A 26,426-nucleotide genomic window follows, 5' to 3' on the forward strand; every position below is an offset into this window, starting at 1 on the left:
CTGTGTAATGAGCTGGTTTTATGGTCTTTATGCACCTCTAGTTCCTCTCAAATATCTGGCAACATCATGTGCTGGAAGTCCGAGCTCGAGACTCGATTCTCAGCGAAATGCTGCGCGCTGTTTTTTTTCTCGCGAACTCTCATGCAGGTTTCCCGGATCTCCAGATGTCAGCACTCAACGATTCCGCCCCGAGTCTTCCTTCCAGCCGTTCACTACAACAAGGTAAACTTATTGCCAAATCACTGGGTGACTTGAATTCACGTTTTATTCACACAGGTTAGTAAGTGACATGTGCATGCATGGCTTTCATCTTTATAACACTGTTTATTAAAATGTTTGCACAGGCTCCCAGTAGAGTGATATCTTTACGCCGACTATAATGCTCTTATGGTTTTGTCGTGGACTCATGGAGATTACATAATCCAGAAGACATGTGCAGCAAGTTCATGAACCTGGCATGAAAACTCACTCACTCACTCACTCACTCACTCACTCACTCACTCACTCACACACACACACACACACACTCACTCACTCACACTCTCTCTCTCTCTCTCTCTCTCTCTCTCTCACACACACACACACACACACACACACACACCACACACATCACACTCACTCACTCACTCACTCACACACTCACTCACTCACACTCTCTCTCTCTCTCTCTCTCTCTCTCTCTCACACACACACACACACACACACATTACAAAATAAGCATGTCAGGGGTATTAACAGTATGTATATAATAATGAGACAAATTTTAAAATGCAGTGTCATAACTGTATATATTAGTATACAGTCTTTTTATGAAACATATATTTTGCTTATAATATATTAAAATAATTTCTAAAAGAGAGAGAGAGTTCCACTTATCTGTAACAGTTAGGATATCATGTTTTGCTAAAGGGAACATAAAATATTAATGCAACCCCAGGGGTGTGCGATAATGGACAAAAAGCTATCTCTTGATATTTTCTGGGATTTTGTCTCTGACAGTAATTTGATTTGATATTTTTCTGAGCGTGTTTTTTAGGACTGCTGTGGACAGCTGACTCCCGAAGCGTGTTGTTCTTCATATTCAGTGCGGTGCTTCGTTTGCAGGCGTAACACAAATTTCACTTTAAGTTTTAAGTAGATTTTTACGTTTTTATGGGTATTTTTTTCTTTGTATGACCAATTTTTTTTTTTCAAACCTGATAAAAAAGTATGTAGGGCTGAGCGATATGGCCACAGTGTTTTTTTGAACATCAACAATATTTTTTAGTTTTTTAACTAAACCTTTATTTCTTTCAAGTTTAAAGGCAGATTTTGCTTCTAAGTGAAAAGTGAAGAAACCAGACTTTTAATTGTGGTTTTAAATTATTCTTTATGGTCAGAACATGACAAACCTACTTCACGTTTTTGAATTCTTTACATTTTCCAGTCATATTCCTTAAACAACATAAACATCTTAATGTAGAAACATGAATTTCTTAGTGTCTGCATGTTCTAATGAGTGATATTGTTTCAGATCACGAAACAGGTTTGTGTTCCTGACTTTGATGACATGTACCTTTAGCACAGTTTGCAGTGCAGGCTGCAATATTAATAATGTGTGTTCACTGCTGTGTGTGTGTGTGTGTGTGTGTGTGTTCACTGCGGTGTTGTGTGTGTGTGTGTGTGTGTGTGTTCACTGCGGTGTGTGGTGTGTGTGTGTGTGGTGTGTTCACTGCGGATGATGTGTGGGTGTGTGGTGTGTGTTCACTGCTGTGTGTGTGTGTGTGTGTGTGTGTTGTGTGTGTGTGTTCACTGTGCTGTGTGTGTGTGTGTGTGTGTGTGTGTGGTGTGTGTGTTCACTGCTGGTGTGTGTGTGTGGGTGGTGTGTGTGTGTGTGGGAAAACAGTGTGTGTGTTCACTGCGGTGTGTGTGTGTTGTGGTGTTCACTGCTGTGGGTGTGTGTGTGTGTGTGTGGTGTGTGTGTTCACTGCTGTATGTATGTGTCTGATGTCAGGTGTGTGGTGTGTGTGGTGTGTTCACTGCTGTGGTGTGTGTGGTGTGGTGTGTGTTGTGTGTGTGGGTGTTCACTGCGGTGTGTGTGTGTGTTCTGTGTTCACTGCGGTGTGTGTGTGTGTGTGTGTGTGTGTTCACTGCTGTACTTGTATGTGTGTGTGTGTGTGTGTGTTCACTGCTGTGTGTGTGTGTGTGGGTGCTGTGTTCGTGACTTGGATGTGTGTGTGGTGTCGTGTGTGTTCACTGCGGATGTGGGTGTGTGTGGGTTCACTGCGGGTGTGTGTGTGTGTGTGGGTGTTGCACTGCGGTGTGTGTGTGTGTGTGTGTGCTGGGTGGTGTGTGTTCAACTGCTGTGTGGATTGTGGTAAATGCTGTGTGTGTGTGTGTGTGTGTTCACTGCTGGTGTGTGTGTGTGTGGTGTAGTCACTGCTGGTATGTGTGTGTGTGTGTGTGGTGGTGTCACTGCGGTATGTGTGTGTGTGGGTGGTGTGTTTGGTGTTCACTGCTGTGTGTGTGTGATGTGTGTGTGTGTGTGTGTTCACTGCGGTGTGTGGTGTGTGTGTGTGTGTGTTCACTGCGTGTGTTTGTGTGTGTGTGTGTGTTCACTGCTGTTGTGTGTGTGTGTGTGTGTGTGTGTGTGTGTGTGTTCCTTGCTGTATGTGTGTGTGTTGTGTGGGTGTGTGTTCACTGCTGTGTGTGTGTGTGTGGTGTGGTGTGGTGTGTGTCAACTGTGTGTGTTGTGTCACTGCGGTTGTGTGTGTGTTGTTTGCGTGTATGTATGTGTGTGTGTGTTGTGTGGTGTTCATGCGTGTGTGATGTGTGTGTGTGTGTTCACTGCTGTGGTGGGTGTTGTGTGTGTTGTGTGTGTGTGTGTGTGTGTGTGTGTGTGTGTGTGTTCACTGCGGGTGTGTGTGTGTGTGTGTGTGTGTGTGTGTGTGCTGTTTGTATGTGTGTGTGTTGTTGTGTGGTTTTCACTGCTGTGTGTGTGGGGTGTGTGTGTGTCAAGCGTGCTGTGTGTGTGTGTGTGTTTGCACTGCGGTGTGTGTGGTGGTGTGTGTTCACTGCGGTGTGTGTGTGTGTGTGTGTGTTCACTGCGGTTAGTGTGTGTGTGTGTGTGTGTGTGGTGTTCACTGCTGTGTGTGTGGTAACTGTGTGTGTGTGTGTGTGTGTGTTTTACACTGCTGTGTGTGTGTGTGTGTGTGTGTGTGTTCAAGTGCTGTATGTGTGTGTGGTGTGTGGTGTGTGTGTGTGTTCCTGCTGCTGTAGGTTTGGTGTTGTGTGTGTTTGTGTGTGTTCACGGCTGTGTGTGTGTGTGGTGTGTGTGTGTGTACACTGCGGTGTGTGTGTGTGTGTGTGTGTGTGTTCACTGCGGTGTGTGGTGTGTTGTGTGTTTCATGCTGTGTGTGTGTGTGTGTGTGTGTGTGTGTGTGTGTGTTTTCAAACTTTTGTGTGTGTGTGTGGTGTGTGTGTGTTCACTGCTGTGTGTGGTGTGTGTGTGGGTGTGGTGTGTGTGTGTGTGTGTGGTGTGTGTGTGTGTGTTCACTGCGGTGTGTGTGTTGTGTGTGTTCGACTGCTGTATGTGTGTGTGTGTGTGTGTGTGTGGTGTTTCAGCTGTGTGTGTGTGTGTGTGTGTGTGTGTTCACTGTCTGTGTGTGTGTGTGTGTGTGTGTTCACTGTGTGTGTGTGTGTGTGTGTCACTGCTGGTGTGTGTGTGTGTGTGTGTGTGTTCACTGCACGAATGTGTGTGTGTGTGTGTGTGTGTGTGTTCACTGTTGTGTTATGTGTGTCTGTGTGTGTGTGTGTGTGTTCACCGTGTTGTGTGTGTGGTGTGTTCACTGCGGTGTATGTGTGTGTGTGTGTGATGCTGTTCACCAGACTGTTGTGTGTGTGTGTGTGTGTTCAAGTGGTTGTGTGTGTGTTGTTGTGTGTGGTGTGTGTGTGTTGTGTGTGTTGTGTGTGTGTGTGTGTGTGTGTGTGGTTGTGTTGTGTCTGTTGTGTTCACTTTGCTGGGTGTGTGTGTGTGTGTGTGTGTTCACTGTTGTGTGTGTTTTTGTTGTGTGTGTGTGTTTCATGATGTGCTGTGTGTATGTGTTGGTGTGGTGTGATGTGTGTGTCACGGCTGTGTGTGTGTGTGGGTGTGTTGTGTATGTGTGTGTTCACTTTTGTGTGTGGTTGTGTGTGTGTGTGTTGTGGTGTGTTTGCGGTGTCATGTGTGTGTGTGTGTGTGGGTGGTTCACTGCGGTGGTGTTGTGTGTGTTGTGTGTGTTCTCTTTTTGTGTGTTCACTGCTGGTGGTGTGTGTGTTGTGTGTGTTCACACTGTGGGTGGTGTGTGTGTGTGTTGTGTGTGTTCACTGCTGTGTGTGTGGTGTGTATGTGTGTGTGTGTTCACTTGTGTGTATGTGTGTGTGTGTGTGTGTTTGGTGTTCACTGCTGTTGGTGTGTGTTTGTGTGTGTGTTGTGGGTGTGTGTTGTGTGTGTGTGTGTGTGTGTGTGGTGTGTGTGTTGTGTGGTGTTGTTCACACTGTATCTGTGTGTGTGTGTTTGTGTGTGTGTGTGTGTGTTTGTGTGGTGAATGCTGTGTGTGTGTGTTGTGTGTGTGTGTGTGTGTGTCACTGCGTGTGTGTTGTGGTGTTCACCCACTGCGTGTGTGTGTGTGTGTGTGTGTGTGTCACTCACTGCGGTGGTGTGTGTGTGTGTGTGTGTTCACTGCTGTGTGTGTGGTATGTGGTGTGGTGTGTGTGTGTTCGTAATTGTGTGGTGTGGTGTGTGTGTGTGTGTGTGTGTGTGTGTGTGTTCATATTTGCTTGTATGTCTGTTTGTGCTGTGTGGGTGTGGTGTGTGAGATCACTGCTGTGTGTTGGTTGTGTTGTGTTGTGTGTGTGTTGTGTGTGTGTGTTCACTGCTGTGTTGTTGTGTGTGTGTGTGTGTGTGTGTGTGTGGGTGTTCACTGTGTGTTTGTGTGTTATGTGTGTGTGTGTGGGTGTGTTCACTGCGGTGTGTTTTGTGTGTGTGTTCACTGCTGTGTGTGTGTTCACTACTGTCTGTGTGTGTGTGTGTGTGTGTGTGTGTGTGTGTGTGTGTTGTGCTGTGTGTGTGTGTGTTTTGTGTGTGTGTGTGTGGTTTTGTGTGTGTATGTGTTTTTTGTGTGTGTGTGTGTGTGTTTTGTTTTTGCTGTGTGTGTGTGTGTGTTCTTTGTTGTTTATTTTTGTGTGTGTTGTGTGTTTTGTGTTTGTGTTGTGTGTTTGTGTGTTTTGTCACACGCTGTATGCCTGCTGTGCTGTGTGTGTTGTGTGTGTGTGTTCACTGGCTGTGTGTGCGTGTGTGTGTGTGTGTGTGTGTTCACTGCTGTGTATGTTCACTGCGGTGTGTTTTGTGTGTGTGTGTGTTGTGTTTCCACTGCTGTGTGTGTGTTTGTTTTCACTGCTGTGTGGGTGTGTGTGTGTGTGTGTTTCACTGCGGTGTGTGTGTGTTGTGTGTGAGTTCACTGCTGTGTGTGTGTTTTTGAGTGTCGTTTTGTGTGTGTGTGTGTTTTATTGCCTGTGTGTGTGTGTAGTGTGTGTCAATGTGTGTGTGTGTTACTTTGTTGTGTTGTTTTTCACTGTGTATATTTGTGTTGTGTGTTTAATGTTCACATGCTGTATGTATGTGTGCTGTGTGTGTGTTTGTGTGTGTGTGTTGTGTGTGTATGTGTGTGTGTTCACTGCGTGTTGTGTGTGTGTTGTGTGTTCACTGCTGTGTGTGTGTGTGTGTGTTTGTGTGTGTGGAAGGTTGTGTTGTTCACTGCTGTTGTCTGTGTGTGTGTGTGTGTGCTCACTGCTGTGTGTGTGTGTGTGTGTGTGTGTGTGGGTGTTCACTGCGGTGTGTGTGTGTGTGTGTGTGTGTGTTGTGTTCACTGCTGGTGTGTGGTTTTGTTTCATTGCTGTGTGTTGTGGGTGTGTTGTGTTCACTGCGGTGTGTGTGTGTGAGTTCACTGCTGTGTGTGTTCACTGCTGTGTGTGTGTGTGTGTTCACTGCTGTGTGTGTGTGTGTCTGTGTGTGTGTGTTCACTGCTGTATATGTGTGTGTGTGTGTGTGTGTTCACTGCTGTATGTATGTGTGTGTGTGTGTGTGTGTGTGTGTGTGTGTGTGTGTATGTGTGTGTGTTCACTGCTGTGTGTGTGGTGTGTTTGTGTGTGTGTGTGTGTGTTTGGTGTTGTGTTTACTGGTGTGTGTGGTGTGTGTGTGTGTGTTCACGCTGTATGTTTATGTGTGTGTGTGTGTGTGGTGTGTGGTGTGTGTTTTCACTGCTGTTATGTGTGTGTGTGGTTGTGTGTGTGTGTGTGTTCACTGCTGTGTGTGTGTGTTGTGTGTGTATGTGTTGTGTGTGTTCATGCTGTGTGTGTGGTTGTGTGTGTGTGTGTTTGTGTTTCACTGCTGTGTGTGTGTGTGTGTTCACTGCTGTATATGTATGTGTGTTGTGTGTGTGTTCACTGCTTATATGTGTGTGTGTGTGTGTGTGTGTGTGTGTGTTCACTGCTGTATGTCTGTGTGTGTGTTCACTGCTGTATGTCTGTGTGTGTGTGTTCACTGCTGTGTGTGTGTGTGTGTGTGTTCACTGCTGTGTGTGTGTCTGTTCACTGCTGTATATGTGTGTGTGTGTTGTGTGTGTGTGTTCACTGCTGTGTGTGTGGTGTGTGTGTGTGTGTGTGTGTGTTCACCTGCTGTGTGTGTGCGTTTCACTGCTGTATGTGTGTGTGTGTGTGTGTTCACTGCTGTGTGTGTGTATTCACTGCTGTATATGTGTGTGTGTTTTGTGTGTTCACTGCTGTATGTGTGTGTGTGTGTTCTAATGTGTGTGTGTGTGTGTTCACTGCTGTGTGTGTGTGTGTTCACTGCTGTATATGTGTGTGTGTGTGTGTTCACTGCTGTATGTGTGTGTGTGTGTGTGTGTGTGTGTGTTCACTGCTGTGTGTGTGTGTTCACTGCTGTATATGTGTGTGTGTGTGTGTGTGTGTTCACTGCTGTGTGGTGTGTGTTCACTGCTGTGTCTGTGGTGTGTGTTCAATGCTGTATGTGTGTGTGTGTGTGTGTGGTGTTTCACTGCTGTGTGGTGTGTCAACTGCTGTAATATGTGTGTGTGTGTGTGTTCACTGCTGTATGTGTGTGTGTGTGTGTTCACTGCTGTATGTGTGTGTGTGTCTATGTGTGTGTGTGTGTGTTCACTGCTGTGTGTGTGTGTTCACTGCTGTATGTGTGTGTGTGTCTATGTGTGCTGTGTGTTCACTGCTGTTGTGTGTGCCTGTGTGTTCACTGCTGTATGTGTGTGTGTGTGTGTGTGTGTGTCTGGGGTGTGTGTGGCTGTGTGTGTGTGTGTTGTGTGCGACGCACTAGGAGGGGGTGAAATGCAGAGCACAAATTGAAAGTATGGGACACCATATTTGGCCACATGTCACGCAATCCATTGATTTCTTAAAATACATTGGTTTAGCCTGAGCCCTTAATCGCCGTGGCGTCACTGTGACGTCACCGCTCTAGCTGGAGGCAAAAACATAAGGAAGAACCTCAGAGCAGGCGCGCTAAAAGTTTGAGGTTTTGACTAAAACATGTCGTCTTGTTGTGTTTTTGGCTGCCAGAATAGAAGGAAACAGCACTTTTGGTTCAAAACTAAAGTTTTCACACGGATCCCGGCCGACATTCCTTCACAGAAAATCAAGAAGACAATTGTGGTTGAATGCAATACGGCGTAAAGACTAGACAGAGACGATCATAAATAATGCTCGTGTTTTGCAGTGCACCACTTCATATTAGGTAAAATAATCTATGCATATGTACTGGTGTGTTGGTTTTATCTAGTACAAAATCAGCAAGTTTATGTTTTATAGGTGAAAAAGTCGCCAACCTTCAGCCGCACTAGCTAGCTTAAATGTTAAACAAACATACAGCGAATAGATTGTGTGTGCCATCCTTTGGATGGTCTCTTAAAATAATCCACATTGCTAATCATAGTTAGCCCAGCGATAGGTTACATTAGACAATAAGCCTTGACCAAATTCCCCCAAACCACCCGAAAGTAATTCATATGTTGTCTAGGAAATATCCAAAACCTGGTTAAAATGTTTCCAATGAGCAAAAGATACAAGAACTACAACAGGCTTAGCTAAAAATAAATAAATAAATTAGGCTACTGGAATGTTATCCACTCGGTCATTATATTTTGGTCAGATAACCAGTTTGGTCAGTGAACTGAGTGATCAACTGAATTAATTGATAAATGTATGCTAACTCCCACTTTTCTTATTATTATTTTTTTGGTCACGGTCCCGCAGAGTCAGTGACTTGTACATATTCGGACAGTTCTGAACCTTCTTCTGCATCCATGTTTAATAAATCCCTCCTAAAACGTGGATAGTTTACGCTTGTCTACATTGCGTCCGCGCCTCTTTTGCCTCCAGCCTAAGCCCCGCCCACCCGGAGACGTTGCAATGTTTACAAAGTTTTAAAGAGTCCATACATAATATTTCCATAATTTCCGTTTTGAAGTTATCGAATTATGATAATCTGTTGTTTTCTAATATGTCTTATAACCTACCCAGCTCTGATCTTCTGATCTTCTCAGGATACTCTCATGATATACTGTATCACGTTATCCTTATCCACATCCAAATCCACACGTCAGTGTGTTTCATTTTCTTGCAGATTTTCATCAACAATGAGTGGCATGATGCAGTAAGCAAGAAGACTTTTCCAACCATCAATCTGCTACGGCTGAGGTTATCTTGTCAGGGGTCGCAGAGGGCGAGAAGGTAAGGGTTTTGAATTTAGATTTTAGATTTTTAAATTGAAAATCCAACTACATCTGTGCCAGATAAAAATGTCCTACAGCAGCGGGTTTGCTGGTCGTAGCTGGTAAACTCCTTTTCCATCTGGTCAGGTTAAACCCGGGTGAGCTTAAAGTGTTTATTTTTCTCTATACAGCAAATTGAAAAGGGTGAAGTCTTTTGAAAGTAACATGATCAGCTTTGTATGAGAAGTAACTGATTGACCTGAATTTCAAGTTTCTTACTCCAGTCACAAATCAAATAGAACTTCTTTTGTATTAAATAAAATCAAAGGCTAGCAAAATTGTAAAAATAATCATGACTACTTTTAGTTTTATTTTGATGATAAACGCAGTACAGTCAATTCTAGCAACATCCAACATGGTGTCATTTCTTTACGCAAATGTAATTATCTAACGATGGTGTTCTTCGTTTCCACCCCAGTTCGTAAGAGCAACTATCATAAGGGTCATGGATCTTGTGATGGGACGTTTTTTCAGCATGTACTGGGCAGCTGTTGATGCTCCTGGAGACTGTTCCTTCGGCATGATTCCTGCAAAAATACGCCATTAGATGAAACATAGGCAATGTCTTTTCCCTTCAAGGTTGAATGAGTAAACCCTGTTACTGCATTCCTAACAACAAGTCAGACCCTCAAGCCACTCTCAGATACAAAATATAGACATTGCTTATAACAGCAACACCAGAATAGATATTCATTATATAGTAGAAGAGGAGGGGACCGGAAATCCACCACCTTGGTAGGATATGCCGGACCAAGAAGTTGGTAATTTACAACTATTTGAAGGAAACAGAAACATGTAGAGCTCTCTTTTAAAAAGGTTAAAATCATGACTTTTAAATATCGTAAGTATAGTTATGTTATTCATATGTATAAATTTTTTAAATAAATACACTGGGTGGTCTGTTGTCTATAGGATCTGAATAGAATAAATTGGTTTTGAAAGAAGTCTCTTTTTCATCAGGCAAGGGACTGCATCTATATTGATAACAAAAAAAAACAGAAAAAATTCGAGTATATATTGTGAAACAAATATTATTACAATTTAAAATAGCTGTTTCTAAGTGAATATCTGTTAAAAATGTAATTTTATTTTGTGTGATGCGACAGCTGAATTTTTCATGCATCAATTGCTCCAGTGTCTTCAGTGTCACATGATCTTCAGAAATCATTCTAATATTTGCTGCTCAAGAAACATTTTCTGATTATTATCAATGTTAAAGCATCCAGATGAAGTATCCTCATGTTCAGCAGCTGAAAAACTGCTTTTATATTGTCGTAGTGGATGGTTAGGAAACCATTTTTTTTCTGGATTTTCTTTGATGAATAGAGAGTTTAAAAGAGCAGCATTTATTTTGAAATATAGAAAAAATAAATGTTTCTTGAGCAGCAACTATTTAGAATGATTTCTGAAGAATCATGTGACACTGAAGACTGGAGTAATGATGCTGAAATACAGCTGCACATCACAGAAATAAATTACAGTTTACAATATATTCACATAGAAAACACTATTTTTAGAATAATGTATATTTCACAGTATTACTGTAGTTTGCTGTATTTTTGATTCAAATAAATAAACTGCAGTCTTGGTGAACAATTAAATGCCTCAACTAGACTTATAACCATCAGTGTGTTTATAATTTTATTGGAAATAATTCCTATTTAGTTCTTTGATATATCGAGGAACAGACAGGAACATGTCTGGAAGTAGGATATTTCAGCCCTAAAAATGAAATGCCAGTTGACTGGTAGCTATTGACTTCCATAGTATGGGAAACCTCAATACTGTTGGATGTTCAATGGCTACCGCCAGTCTTGTTTGTTCACAGCATTCTTCAGAAATATCTTCTTTTGTGTCCAGCAGAAGAAACAACAAGTGGGAAGGTGAGTGTAAATGATGGACAGCATTCTTATTTTCGGGTGGAACTATCCCTTTAACCCCTAACTGAACTTTTATTTGACGCCTCAGCTTGGTTTATTTAATCACACACGACGCCTTCCTCGCGTCTCTCTGATATAACACACGGTCTGCTCTGACTTTCCTGCACCAGCACAGGCATAAAAATAGCTGTGCGTATTTTATTTCAACACAATATCAAATAGCCGGCCTTAAACTGAACAATAATTACCTCACAAACATAATGTCAAAAATGTCGTTTTCAGTCTCATGTTTCTCTCCCATGTGTTTTGCATGCAGGCGGATGTGGAGAAAGCTACTGCAAGGCTGCTAAAGATAGACTTTAAGCTGGGGTCTCCCTGGCGGCGTTATGGGATGCGTCCCAACCGCGGGCTGCTCGTTGAGCCGATTGGCAGAACTGCATCGAGAGAGATGCGCCTTATTTAGCTGTGAGTCTTCTCAAACAACCCTTCACCCTTCAATAGACTCTGAGCTGAATTTATTAAAAGCAGAATGCTGTCAGTATGATCTCAGCAAAATGAAAGACTAACATTGTATATTGAATTATACCAATTTGAACCTCTGACAACCTCTGTCACGTGAACAATCTTTTCCTTAAACCCTGCTACGTTACGTATCGTATTATGTCATATTTAGAAAGATTGGATTTATAAAACGGACTTCTTTGCGTGTCCTTGTGTATAACTTCCACACGTGTTCCTGTCATTTTGAAATGTCATAAATTTATATATATATATATAATATATAAGTATTAGTCATTATATATTATAGATATATATATATATATAATAACTATATATGTACTACTGTATATGTGTGTGTGTGTGGTGTGACCCTGGAGCACAACAATAACGCAATCTTAGTGTACAAGATCAGAAATTTGAAAGGTCATGGAAGTCTGAGGGTGCAAAAAAAAATCAAAATATTGACAGAAACTTCATCCTGTTTAACGTTTGTTCAAATGAAGTCACTTAGCAATGCAATTATTACCGAATCAAAAATTAAGTTTCTTGAATATATTTATGGTGTAGGAAATGGTACAATAATGTCGCGTGACAGAGGGAACATGATCTTTACTTAATTTCCATAATGATTTTTGGCATAAAAGAAAATCTCAATAATTTTGACCCATACAGTGTATTTTTGGCTATTTTTAAAAAATATACCCCAGAGACTTTAAGAACTGGTTTTGTGCATCCAGTGGTCACAGATATATATTATATATATATATATCTATATATATATATATCTATATATATATATATATATTTATATTATAATAGCTATTTTCAATAAACATTGTAATTTATATTACTTTCCTATTTTATTTAAAATAGAACTAGATCTTAAATAGGACTCCTTGATCTTTATAAAATCTCCTAGCGATTAGAAGATTTATACTAATTTAGTGTCTAGAAACGTAAACGCACACTAAAATCAAAATATAGAAAATTACCAAATGTTTTTGTGAAGCATTTCTTACATTTTTGGCTTATGGTTTTTAGTCAGAATGCACATCTTGGTGAGGATAGTTCATTATTTGCTCACCATCGTGTGCTTTAAACCCAAAATCTTGGGGGAGGGGAAAACCCTTAGAAATGAAAAAATTTTCAGTAGAGACACAAAAACCTCTGGGGGTTCATTTAAAATATCTTCACATTTTGTGTTTATTTTGAAAATGAAGGGAAGTCTTATGGGTTTGGAATGAATTGATGGTGAGTAAATGAGGACAGAATATTCGTTTTTGGGTGAACTGTCCCTTTAATGTAAATATAGTCAGTTATGGCTTAATAAATAAATGTCAGCATGGGGAAAAAATCTGATTTGTTTCAAAATCATGGTTCAGTATGGTGTAAATGCAGCCTAAAAAAATACTACTATATTGAGTTTTATATGTATAAAATGCACTAAGTTCTGTGTAATTTTGATATTGCGAAAAACCTCGGTTTTTTTCTGGCTTTGATAATATATTTGCAATTCACAGTAAATTTGTTTTGTCTGTTAACTGGAGTGTCATCTTGTTGTTTTCTAGGTAGGTCACCTCATCCTGAAAGCATCGAGTTCCAGTAATCTGAAGAAGGTCACACTGGAGCTGGGAGGAAAGAGTCCAAACATCATTCTGTCAGATGCTAATAGTGAGTCCTTTCATCCTGACGTTAAGTGACTAATGACTAAATTTTCATTTTGGGGTGGACTATTCCTTTAATTTCCACCGATTTCAAACCTTTCTCAAAAATTCTCAAGTTTACAGAAATGCACCACATCGTTCCCACTCCCAGAAATGATTATTTTGTGTTTAAAGCATGGCAGAAACAGCACTTCTGTTGCCAAAGGCTTATCATATTTTCTCAATAATCTGGGCAATGAATTGTAAAAAAAATCAGAGCCAAAATGTGGCCAATGAATCTGTACCTACATATACTTATATAAATGTAAGACCTCCATATACTTATAATATATAGTCTTTACTTATATTTATAATTATTTCTCATTTTTTGTAGTCCCTATATTTGTATGCCTTATTTAAATTATTTAAGCTAAAAATTTTTTGATTGGTTTTCATTGATTTTTAACTACAGTGTTTTTTTTTTTGTTTTTTTAATCATTTGTTTTTCAGTGCAGTTCTTATTCTTGTATTGGTCATTTGGTTTTTCTATTATGTTCGTATTGATGGGGCACATTTTTGATGATCCCACAAACCCACGGGCCGGTCCTGCATACAGGGATTGTACATTTATTCACCTTCAGATCGTCCTAAGCCTGTATGGCTTTCTTATAAACAGTAGAACACAAAAGAAGATATTTAGATTTTTTTTTTGCCAATAAAATCAAAGTCAGTTTGGTCCAAAATAACACTGGACAGCAGTAACGTCCACACTATTCAAAAAAAATAACAGAGTTGCACAGAGCCCTACCCACTATTCTAACCCACAAAAAAAATAAAACGACCCTTTTCTAAGAGTACATCAGTGTGTCGATCTTTCCAATGAAAGGATATTTGCGTTTGCAGTGGCGGAGGCAGTGGAGCAGTCTCATTTCGCCCTGTTCTTCAATCAAGGCCAGTGCTGCTGTGCAGGCTCCCGCACGTATGTGCAGGAGAGCATCTACGATGAGTTTGTTGGGAGCGGAGCGTAGAGAGAGAGCTAAGAAGAGGACTGTGGGAGACCCCTTTTGACTTGAACACGGAGCAGGGCCCCCAGGTACAGTTCTGTGTCTCAAACCTATAAAAACCGGTTTGTATCATATTTTAGTTTAAACAATTCTGCATGTGTGTTTGCGTAAGGACATCCTATTGACTTGTTCTTCTAAGAACATGCATGGAACTAAGGTATGATCAGCATGGCTCTGATATTGCATCCATCATATTCCTCTCTGAAGGTGGGATGAGGAACAGTTCCAGAAGATTCTTGGCTACATCAGCAGCGGGAAGCGTGATGGTGCTAAGCTCATGTGTGGCGGTGAGGCGGCGGCTGACCCGCGGTTACTTCATCCAGCCTACCATCTTCAGAGATGTTAAAGATGACATGACCATTGCTCGGGAGGAGGTGGGTGTACTTTAAGTATTCAACACATTACTAAGAAAAGGGCTTTCCATTCACTTCAAGATTTTGTGTTTTGAGCTCTCACTAAACTTACAGACGAGATCTAGTGGGATTCCATTCATCTTGCTTTCCAGAAGTGTTTATTTAATATTTCCTGCATGAATAATCAGTGCTAACTAAATAATTAATATTAACGACAATTAATAAATATTAGCATCAGTAATTAGTGTAAGTTGGTTGAGCTTAAGAAATTAAAACTTGTTTTTACTTTTGTATTTTCCATTTCAATTTTAGTTTAAGGTTTAGTCATTTTGATGTATGTTTTTTACCTTTTTTATTTGTGTATATAGTTTTTATAAATTTTTATGACAGTTTTAGTTAGTTCAGCACATCACGTACGGAATGAAAATGAGAAATGTTACTTTGGAAGCTTGCTGAATTGAAATAAGTTTAAGGGATTTTTTTATGTATGTTTGTTATGTTAATTTTATTTCAGTTAACATTTATTTTATTGCAAATATATTTTTTTTAGTTAACTTTAATATATGGATTTAAAAATCCATATAACTTCTACAACTTCGGAACACAAATAGAGATGTTTTCTCTTATTTCTGTCCATCCATTGAAATTCCACGCAACCAAAATGTTCAACTTCAGAAAGTTCATAAAGATATTGTAAATGTAATCTATATGAATTGAGCAGATTAATCCAAGTCTTCTGAAGAGACACAACCACTCGATATGATTGACAGATTTAATGTATGCTTATAAACATCAAATATGGTAATGAATTGTGATTTAACAGGAAGAGGAATTTAATGAATTGCTATACAAAGAATTTCAACACAGATATTGCATTCTGGGAAATTCATTTTTTTTTTTCCACAGTTGATCTATTAAATATAAATCTTTAAAATTCAAGCCTTTTTTAAAGTTTTTTTTTTTTTTTTTTTTTTTTACTTCTAAATAAGACACTTCTTTTTCTTCCCATACACACTCATTCAAAATGTATTGTAATTCTGCATCTGCTTTGCTTCCTAAATCAAATTCATATCAAATTCAAGAAATGAATTGGAATTTAAAAGGCATTTTAAATCTACACAACTCTGATGTGAGTGTCAAAGTGTCAGCTTGCAGAAAATAAGGCACAATTATCTGGAAAAAGGTTATTTGAAACAGTCTGCACTGTGAAAAACACTATGTAGAAAACCTGTAGAAAAAAAATGTGACTATGCAAATTTTAAGCCAAGTGCTTACTGGCCCTGATGTAATGGAATCACTTTCAGAGTTTTACAGCTGTCAGTCACCGTGTGCAGATTGAATTAATATTCTATGCATGCATATATCATCCAAATGCAGTTACAAACTTTGTGTTACACAAATTCAGATGCAGCATCGGTTAACAAACTGGGAAGATCACCAACATCACATCAATATAAAACCTTAATAATGTGAGGTTTTTAGTGCCTTTTACCAGCTCATTTACCTCAAAGGAGCTATACCTGTTGTTTTGAATTAATATAAAATGCCAATTTTACATAGTTTTAAACTAGGGATGCACAATATATCAGCCACCATATCGGTATCGGCCGATAAATGCTAAATTTTTTTCTGTTATCGGCATTTGTCCCGATAAGAAGATTTGGCCGATATCTTAAAGGTGATAAATAATGCATTATTTCCTTCAGAAACACTTGGACTTAAGATGATTTGTTTGCATTATTTATGTTATTATTTTTATTTATTTGTAAGACTTTTTATGATGAAATTTGGTAATGGGAGAGTAAAACTATTTTTAAAATGTATACTGTTTAAACTAGGCTGCTTATGTTTAGGTGTTTGGGATGTGGCTTTTAATGATGAGACCTTTTTTTGTGATCAGGCTCTCAAAAAGTATATAAAAATTTGGATATAGATTTATCGGCCAACGTAACGGTCATCAGCTTTCAAATAAAAAAAAATATATATCTGTTATCAGTATCGGCCAAAATTTTCATATCGGTGCATCCCTAGATTTAACTTGCAGTAACATCATAAAATGCACAATTTTTGGCATTCTGTATGCAGACAGATGAATAGATGCATTATTTCTATATTAATTTGATTATGAATTCTATCCATTCCATTTTTCTGTAAGATTTACATCCAGTAAAATGAGAGAACATGCTAGTCCCTTTCTTTTCTGTCAGATCTTTGGACCCGTGATGCAAATTCTGAAGTTTAAATCTTTAGATGAAGTGATTGAGAGAGCCAATGACAGCAAATATGGCCTTGCAGCTGCTGTTTTCACCCAAAACATTGACAAGGCCCATTACATATCCAACGGCCTGCGCGCTGGCACTGTGTGGTGAGCATGGGATGGCTTCGTTATTTTTAAGGGAACTTGATACCTTAGATATTCAGTTTTCTGAAATGTGGTTTGTGCTTGTCATTTTATTTCATTAGGATTAACTGTTACGACGTGTTTGGAGCTCAGGCTCCATTCGGGGGATACAAGGCCTCAGGAATCGGCCGTGAGTTAGGAGAGTACGGACTGGACAACTACACAGAGGTCAAAACGGTACGCTTTTGCCATCAGATCTTTAAAAGTGCACTCATTATTCTTATGTCTCTGTTTATTGTAAACTATAAATATCATGCCTGTATCTGTCTTATAAACAGTCGCTTATTTCAAATTAAAAGATCTCAAGTAGAGTGTTCTAGATGTATATCTAGTCCACAGTCTCCACATTGCAGCTATTTGTTCTGACATTTTCTTTTTATTATTCACTAACTCTTTCCTCCACAGGTTACAATTAAGGTCCCTCAGAAAAATTCGTAAATGGATGAATTCATTTAAGGAAGCCATCACATAATTATAAGAGTCATGGTAGGCATTATTTAAAAAAATGAACATTATTCTGATTCTCATCCATCAACACGAGTAATTTGCTAATGTGAACTGAAAAATAATATGCGTTTATTACAAATTCTCTTCTGTAAAGTAAAGTTCTATCAGTGATGATTAGTAAGTCACGTATAGTTGATTTTAGGGAAGTTATTGCTGTGATTATCCACCAGACAAAAGGATTTGTATTGGGCTGACTTTATTCTGTTTAATTCCAGCATTATATAGACAGCATAATGACTACGATTATTTGCATCTGTGTAGTGATTTGTGTAATATTTGTGTTTGTTTTATTCATTTTCTCATTTATTCATTTATTCTTAATACACATCAATATTTGTCATTTTCTGATTATATATTTTTTTGTAATAACATGCAAAAGAAAATAAATATCAAACATTACAAGTGTTGTCCATGATTTTGCAGCATTTATTGTTAGATATGATTGCCCACCTTAAAAAGAAAATGTTTCTGATTTTTATTATATAGTTGCTAGGGCTGCACAATTATGACAAAAAAAAATAATTATCGATTATTCCCTTGAAATTGTAACTGTGATTTATTAATTACGTTGAATGATGTTTATACCATTGTTTGATGCAACTGCATGCCGTATTTTTATATGAAAATAAATAAGCTGCAAACACTCTTACTGAAAAACTTTGTAGTATTAAGCCTCAAATGTCAACTATACATCAGATTGGTTTCTTCTTTAAATTCTAAAAAAGTAAAAATATGAATGGTATTGTAATGTTATACGAAATAATAATGTAAAACTAAAATTAAAATCATGGGGAAAACCCTTAAGATAACATGTAGAAAGAAAAAAATGCATCTTAAGCAATCAGAATAACGTAAGTGGACTTTGAACGATTAATTGCTGCTTAGAACGATTACGTAATCATGACATCCATAGTGTAATCGCGATTAGAAAATTCGATTAATTGTGCAGGACTAATAGAGGCTTACAGAAAGAAGCAATTGTGTGTGGTTTGTAAACCATAAATATCAGCCTATTTGTGACAAGAACTATCATCTTTCCATAAGCCCAACTTATTATTCTGAGTCGACTCTGTGTAGAGTATAGAAGGATAAAAAGAGCTTAGTATGGTGAGTATTTATACCTATTAACATACAAAGCACTCATTTTGTTTGGTTTTACAGTGTTTAAACATTTATTTGTGTTATGTAGACTTTATGATTAACTTCATTTAGAATTGTTCTATGCAGTGTCTCCGTTATTTCTTTCTTCACCAATAACACCCTACTCTGTTATCTCTCTGACTTAAAAAAAAAATCAAATAAAAATAAAATAAAATTGTGGCCCATTATAATACCATGTTTTTTGTATGTTAAAGACATTAGTGCCTTGGCCCTTGGACTACCATGTTAATTTGTAATATTTGTTTTTATTTGCAGTGTCGTGGAAAGTTGCTTTTAAAAGTAAGGCATTACAGTATTTTGTTACTCTATACTCTAAAAAAAGTAAACTAATTGCATTAGTTGCTCTTTATGGAAAGTGATGTGTTACAATACTTTTGCATTACTTTTTGTTTTGGGCTGGGCTGACTTATGTTTTTTTAATAACATAAACCCTAAAGTTATATTTTTGTGGCAGCTATAAAGGCCCTTTCACACCAAAAGTGAAATTATTCCTCTGCACTTCAAGATTCAAGATTCAAGAGTTTTTATTTGTCACATACACAATTATATAGAGCATATATAACCAGCAGTGAAATGTGAGTCAGGTCCGCTCCATGGACAGTGCAATTATTAAAGAATACAACACAGATGAAAATATACATAAATATAGCTTTGAAAGAATGAAATAAAAGTAAACAATAAAAATATAAGAATAAAATATAAAATATATAAAGAGATGTATAGTGTAGAATTAAATATATAGTGGAAAATAATGTGCATGAAAGTAAACTGTAGTCTTAAATATTAAGATACACAGGAATGTACAAGAGGCAAATGTGCAAACAGGTTGACACTTTCAGTATGTCAATGTGAAGTAGTGAATGATGAATATCTTACTGATAAAGTGAATATTAAGTGGAGACATGAAGATGTTAAGAGGCTGGTTTTGAGTTTAGGAGTCTGATGACCTGGGGGAAGAAACTCCTCCTAAGTCTCTCAGTTTTTGCCATCAGGCTACGGAAGCGCTTACCAGATGGCAGCAAAGTGAGAAGATGGTTACTGGGGTGGATGGAGTCCTTGATTATTTTAACTGCTCTGCTTTTGCAGCGTTTGAGGTAAATGTCTTGCAGAGAGGGAAGAGCAGACCCTGAGATGCGCTCAGCTAAGCGCACAACTCTCTGCAGGGCTTTGCAGTCATGACTGGAGCTGTTCCCATACCACACTTACTCCTTACATCTCTCAACATCAGTCAATATGTGGGAAAACAAAGTAACTTGCATTGCTTATTACACCCTCTGGTATTGTTCATTTGGGAGTCACACTTGTGTTGTTCATGGTCAAAAGTAACCAGACACCTGAAATGTTACTTCTTTTTTTTTCAGTGTAATCAATGTAATTTATTTTTGTTCAATAATATATATTTTTTATTATTTATTTATTTTATGAGAGAATTTCATGGTACTATTTAATATGTATGTAATATTTATGATCAGTGTCTCCCATTAAAAATAAACAAAAAATTCTAAAAAAATTTTTATTACTTTTCAATTATGGCATGTTTTTCATGTTAAAATAGAGACAATGCTGTAACAGCTTTAACGTTGTTACCTTGGCGGTTATATTTTTCCACACCATTAGGGGGCGCTAATCATCTTTATGGATGAGTATTTAGCCAGGTACTATACCTGAGGAAGTAGGCAAGCATGTGGATAGAGGAAGCAATGGCTTTCTTGGGCTATTCCGTTTGACTTTATGAGGTCCTATGATTGAGGAATGTGCTTCCTTTTTGGTCAATCAGTAAGTAGTATGTTTTTTTTTACAAATATTACTAAAACCAGAGTGTACATGTAGGTAATGTATAACTATTATATGGAGTGTGTTGTGCATTCGGATATTCATGCTAATTGTGAATGTGTCGTCTGTTTAGATGGACCTTTTTATTCCTGGGCTTTCTTACATGGGTGAAAGTACTTGCTTCAGCTAACTTTCTGCTTTATGGTTGGGAGTTGGGATTATGACGCCTGGACATTTAACGTGAGCACTAGAGGGTTTGGATTGCACTTGTGGAAGACGGGAGGACTCTGTTTCCTATCTGCAACATTGGGACTATCAAATTAAAAGGGAGGACTTTTGCAAGGACATTTCATCCATTACCAAGCTTTGTCGGATTCACCATCAGCTAAGTTTAATCATTTACTTTTCCAGTCCAGATCCCCAAACGCTTACCATTTTTTGTCTGACGACTGATGTAACTGATGTTTTCTTGTTTTTTATTACCCTTGTTTATTATTTTGTTTTGTTTATTTTTTGTATAATGTAAACGTTTGAGATTTTGGGTTGGTGAATACATTATAAGCATAAAGCTTGTGTCTGATTTTCAGAAATATAGCTGGGTAAACCAAAGCAAACTAGTCTTTTTTACCTTTACCTAAGTTAATATCAAGCCTTGCCGTCTCTACTCTGATATATAACATAAGTCCAAAAAGGAGAAGGGTTATATAAATGGCGCCCGAACAGGGACTGGGAAGGCTTTAAGGTACTTGTTTGCTACTGATGGGTTTCACTTAAATTATGTCTAGTTCAAAGGCTTTCGAAGGGGATGTTCCTGTACCTGACCCCAGACTTTCAGCATCATCGTTTAGAGCACATCGAGAGCCATTAAAGGAGCTGATCCATACTTTTAGCGATTTATATATTTCAGATGAGGAAGATGGAGCTGGTGGGGAAGATCCTGATGAAGTTTTTCAACTACCACCTCCTCCACCCCCAGAGGTCTATGAAGATCCTGAGACTACAGAATCAGAGTCCAAATCAACCATAATTAAGGAGCTTAGTAACCGCCTTGATGCTTTGGAAAAAAATGTCAGTAACCTTCAACAACAGGTGAGAGAACAAATGTCCATACAGGAATGTGAGGAGCGGTTTAGATCCACTGAAGAAAAAGTGTCATATCATGTTGATCGTGAATGTGGAAGGGTGAAAAAAATACCTAGAGATGCTTGTGCAAGATCTGGGTAAATCTATGGTGGATTGTCTAAAAAGGCGAGACAAGCAGATAAATCGTAAACTACAGATATACCACCCAACAAGTTCAACCCCTCATCAATCCATGAGTAGACCTGTATATACACAAATCTGCCAAAGACATTCATTCTCATACCTATTGTACTGCTGACAGTATGTCAGGAAGCCAGTTTAATCCACCTGTTAAGCTTGAATTCCCTAAATTCAGCAATCACTCCGATGAAGACCCACTTGCCTTCATTGAACGCTGTGAGGAGTATTTTGCTGTCCGACCATTGACAGATGAAGAAACAATAGCTTCCCTTACGGCTGTTTTGAGTCACACAGCCAAAGATTGGTGGTCTGCGGAGAAGAAAAGAGTCCATGATTGGCAGCAGTTTAAAGAGGCTTTTCTTCAAGCCTTCCTAAATGAAGATTATGAAGTAGTGGCCATGAGAAAGCTCATGGAAAGGAGGCAAGGGGTGAATGAAAGTTTTAGAGACTATGCTTTCCATTACCGTGCCTTGTGTTTAAGGTGGAAAAAGGGAATGGCTGAAAAGGAGATGATTCAGGCCATATTGAGGAACTGCAACCCTCGGCTTGCCAGTCTTTTAAGAGGGAATCTGCAGTCAGTCCACGAGCTGGTTCGGGTTGGAATGCAAGTTGAAAGAGACATTGGTGAGTCAAAGAAGTACTGGAGCATGATGAACGCTGATGAGCAGCGGAAGGAAAAATGTTGTGAGTCAGGAATTACAAAGAAAAAAACACTCCATCCTATACTAGAGTGGTGCAAAACTTTAAAGAGGATTTGCAGCCTAATCCCAGAAATCTCACCATTCCGCTTAACATTTCAAGGTAAACGGATAGATGCACTCGTTGATACTGGTAGTACTTTATCTTTAATGCAAAAGTCCCTGTGGAATCAGTTGTGTAAGGAGAAAGTTTTGTTATCAAGCGGAGGGCAAACGTTTCTTCTGGCCAACGGCCATCATCAAGCTGCAATAGGGAAGGTACTCTGGATAACAAAACTGCATGATGTTCCAGTGGAGATTGAATTCTACATAATGAACGATTCTGACCTGGCAGTACCTGTTATATTGGGAATGGACTTTTTGTTGAAATCAGAAATGGTGATAGATTTTCAGCTTGTTCAGTATACCTTACCCACAGACGGAGATGAGGGGGTTATCCATCCCTTTATCTGGCAGGATACCACCCCGATGACACATACTGTCCATTTCTACCTTGCCCTGTCTTTACCATCCCGCAATGAAGAGGATCTTCAGGCTATCCATAGTCTGACTGCCCAAAGCCGACACTAGCATACAGGGGCAGATTCAGTTGGAAGGTCTGATGTTGGGTTGGCCTACAGTTTGTACTCATGACATCGGTCATACAGCATTGGTTAAACATCGAATCCTTACCACTGATGAGGTGCCTGTAAGGAAAAGAGCTTATCGAGTGTCAAAGGAGAAGCAAGCTTTCATTGATGAACAGGTAAAAGAGATGTTAGATAAACATATCATACGTCCATCTACCTCAGCTTGGGCTTCACCGGTAGTTGTGGTACCAAAGAAAGATGGTGGGACACGTTTTTGTGTGGACTATCGGGGGGGTCTTAATGCCAAGACACCTTTGGATGCGTACCCAATGCCACAGATTCAAGACATTTTGGAGTCTCTGCATGGTGCCTCCGTGTTCAGTACCCTTGATCTGAAGAGTGGGTATTGGCAACTAGACATGGATCCTGACAGCATTCATAAAACAGCCTTTGTGACTTCATCAGGGTTATATGAATTCCGGCGTTTACCTTTCGACCTGAAAAATGCGGCAGCATCTTTCCAAAGATTAATGGAGCATGTGCTTAGAGATCTGAAAGGGAAATGCTGTATGATATACATTGACGATGTGGTGATCTACTCCAAGGACGAACAAGAGCACTTCAAGCACATCCAACAGGTATTCCATTGCCTATCCAAAGCTGGTCTCACCCTCAATATGAAAAAATGCAATTTTATTCAGAAATCTCTTAAGTTTCTCGGTCACCTGGTTTCAGGAGACGGAATAAGAACTGATCCGGACAAAGTCTCAGCTATTCGATTGAGCCGCCCACGCCTCAATCCCTGAAAGAAGTAAAAAGATTCGTGGGGTTAGCCGGGTGGTATCATAGATTCAACCTAATTTCTCAGAAAAAGCAGAACCTCTTCATGCATTTAAACAAAAAAAAAATGCAACATGGACTTGGTCAGAGCAGTGTCAGCAGTCAGTGGATATACTCAAGATTTAACCAAAGCACCCATTCTGGCAGCTCCTGATCTCGAGAAATCTTTTAGAGTCCAGACGGATGCGAGTGAAGTAGGGTTAGGAGCTGTACTTACCCAGGAAGTAGAGGGAATTGAGCGTGTCATTGCCTATGCATCACGGTTATTGAGAGGGGCAGAAAAAGCCTACTCAGTATCAGAAAAAGAGTGCTTGGCAGTGGTGTGGGCTGTTGAAAAGTGGCGACCCTATTTAGAGGGAAGCCTATTTGAAATTATAACTGATCATGCAGCTTTGACGTGGGCTTTTTATAACCATCCCAAGCCATCATCACGTCTGGTCAGGTGGACCATACGCCTCCAAGGGTTCCACTTTGTTGTCAAGTACAGAAAGGGCCAGTGTAACATAGTGCCAGATGTGCTTTCTAGAATCCCAAACGTTGACAACTCAACTAATCTCATTGCCCTAAATCAAGTACCTCTATCTGCCAGCATGCCAGTCGATCTAACTCAGATTGCTGTTGCCCAAAATAATGATCAAGACATACAAGACCTAGTTTCTGCCATCCGTGACCAGTCCCAGCCTTCTGATACTTCTAGGGTACATCATACAATTGAAAATGGATTTCTTTTCAGAAGTATTCCTGATGGACAGAATAGGCAGAAGCTTCAACTCATCATCCCACCAATACATCGTCGGGCTTTTATCCAGTATGCTCATGATAATCCGCTTAGTGGACATCTTGGAAAGCTCAAAACTCTTCTCCGGCTTTTGGAAACAGTTTACTGGCCAACCATAAAGGAGAGATGTGTGGAATTATTGCAAAGAATGCCAGGTATGTCAACGATACAAACCAACGCCCTCTAAGCTCTCGGGTCAGCTACAATCCACACCTGTAGTTGAACCTGGTTTCATGCTAGGTGTTGACCTAATGGGTCCTTTCCCTAAAAGCAGCAAGCAAAATGAATATCTTATGGTCGTTGTAGATTACTGTTCAAAGTGGGTGGAGATGTTCCCACTTAGATCAGCGAAAACTCCGCAGATTGCAAGAATTTTGGTGGAAGAGATTTTTTACTCGATGGGGCACACCAGCATACCTAGTGTCTGATCGGGGAAACACAGTTTACTTCTCAACTTCTCAGTTTTGTGTGTAAACAGTGGGGCGTTGTTCAAAAACTAACAACCGCTTACCATCCCCAGACTAACCTTACTGAGCGGGTTAACAGAAATCTGAAGACAATGATTGCCTCATATGTTGGTGACCATCACAAATTATGGGACAGATGGATTCCTGAATTCAGGTTTGCCCTCAATTCTGCCTTTCATGAAAGCACTGGATTCACTCCTGCGGAAATAGCCCTAGGAAGGAGACTTAAAGGCCCAATGGAGCGTGCGTTCCAGAGACCGCCAGATCCTAGTCATCCTGCCTATTCCACACTTGACAAGCAAAGTGAACTTCTTAACATTGTCAAGTGTAACGTGGAACGAGCTCCAGGCAAAACAGAAGAAATACTATGACCAGCGTCGAAAACCAGCTCATTTCCAGGAAGGAGATGTGGTTTGGGTACGGGCTCATCCCCTATCCAGAGCTGAGGAAGGGGTAATGGCTAAATTATCTGCCAAGTGGAAAGGTCCGGGCCAGGGTTAAGAAAAAGTTGGGACCTGTAAACTATGCAGTTGTTTTTATCTCAGACCCTGATAAATGTGACACCTATCATGTACAGAATCTTAAAATTTGCCATGGTTATGACAAATTTTCCCCTGAGCGGCGGGGTATGTAACAGCTTTAAACGTTGTTACCTTGGCGGTTATATTTTTCCACACCATTAGGGGGCGCTAATCATCTTTATGGATGAGTATTTAGCCAGGTACTATACCTGAGGAAGTAGGCAAGCATGTGGATAGAGGCAGCAATGGCTTTCTTGGGCTATTCCGTTTGACTTTATGAGGTCCTATGATTGAGGAATGTGCTTCCTTTTTGGTCAATCAGTAAGTAGTATGTTTTTTTTTACAAATATTACTAAAACCAGAGTGTACATGTAGGTAATGTATAACTATTATATGGAGTGTGTTGTGCATTCGGATATTCATGCTAATTGTGAATGTGTCGTCTGTTTAGATGGACCTTTGTATTCCTGTGCTTTCTTACATGGGTGAAAGTACTTGCTTCAGCTAACTTTCTGCTTTATGGTTGGGAGTTGGGATTGTGACGCCTGGACATTTAACGTGAGCACTAGAGGGTTCAGATTGCACTTGTGGAAGACGGGAGGACTCTGTTTCCTATCTGCAACATTGGGGGACTATCAAATTAAAAGGGAGGACTTTTGCAAGGACATTTCATCCATTACCAAGCTTTGTCGGATTCACCATCAGCTAAGTTTAATCATTTACTTTTCCAGTCCAGATCCCCAAACGCTTACCATTCATTTTTTTGTCTGACGACTGATGTAACTGATGTTTTCTTGTTTTTTACCTTGTTTATTATTTTGTTTTGTTTATTTTTTGTATAATGTAAACGTTTGAGATTTTGGGTTGGTGAATACATTATAAGCATAAAGCTTGTGTCTGATTTTCAGAAATATAGCTGGGTAAACCAAAGCAAACTAGTCTTTTTTTATCTTTACCTAAGTTAATATCAAGCCTTGCCGTCTCTACTCTGATATATAACATAAGTCCAAAAAGGAGAAGGGTTATAATGCCTTTAAAATCTAATTTTTGAAGGCAGATTAGTTCCATCTGGTGGGAGAAAAAAAAAAAACTTCTGCAATTCTATGGTTTAGCCACTTTTAGAGCTTTATATAAAAGGCTTATAAATTCTTTGTTTTTAGACATAAATACTTATTTTTAAAGTTGTGGATT

General features: G+C 39.3%; 1 pseudogene; it reads left to right on the forward strand.

Annotated features, from left to right (window-relative positions):
• Positions 1-66: 66 nt before the first annotated feature.
• LOC122143952 lies at positions 67-17,252 on the forward strand (annotated as a pseudogene).
• The last annotated feature ends 9,174 nt before the right edge of the window (positions 17,253-26,426 follow it).

Source organism: Cyprinus carpio, unplaced genomic scaffold, assembly GCF_018340385.1.
Source record: "Cyprinus carpio isolate SPL01 unplaced genomic scaffold, ASM1834038v1 S000006541, whole genome shotgun sequence".
In the NCBI taxonomy this organism is placed as follows: Eukaryota; Metazoa; Chordata; class Actinopteri; order Cypriniformes; family Cyprinidae; genus Cyprinus; species Cyprinus carpio.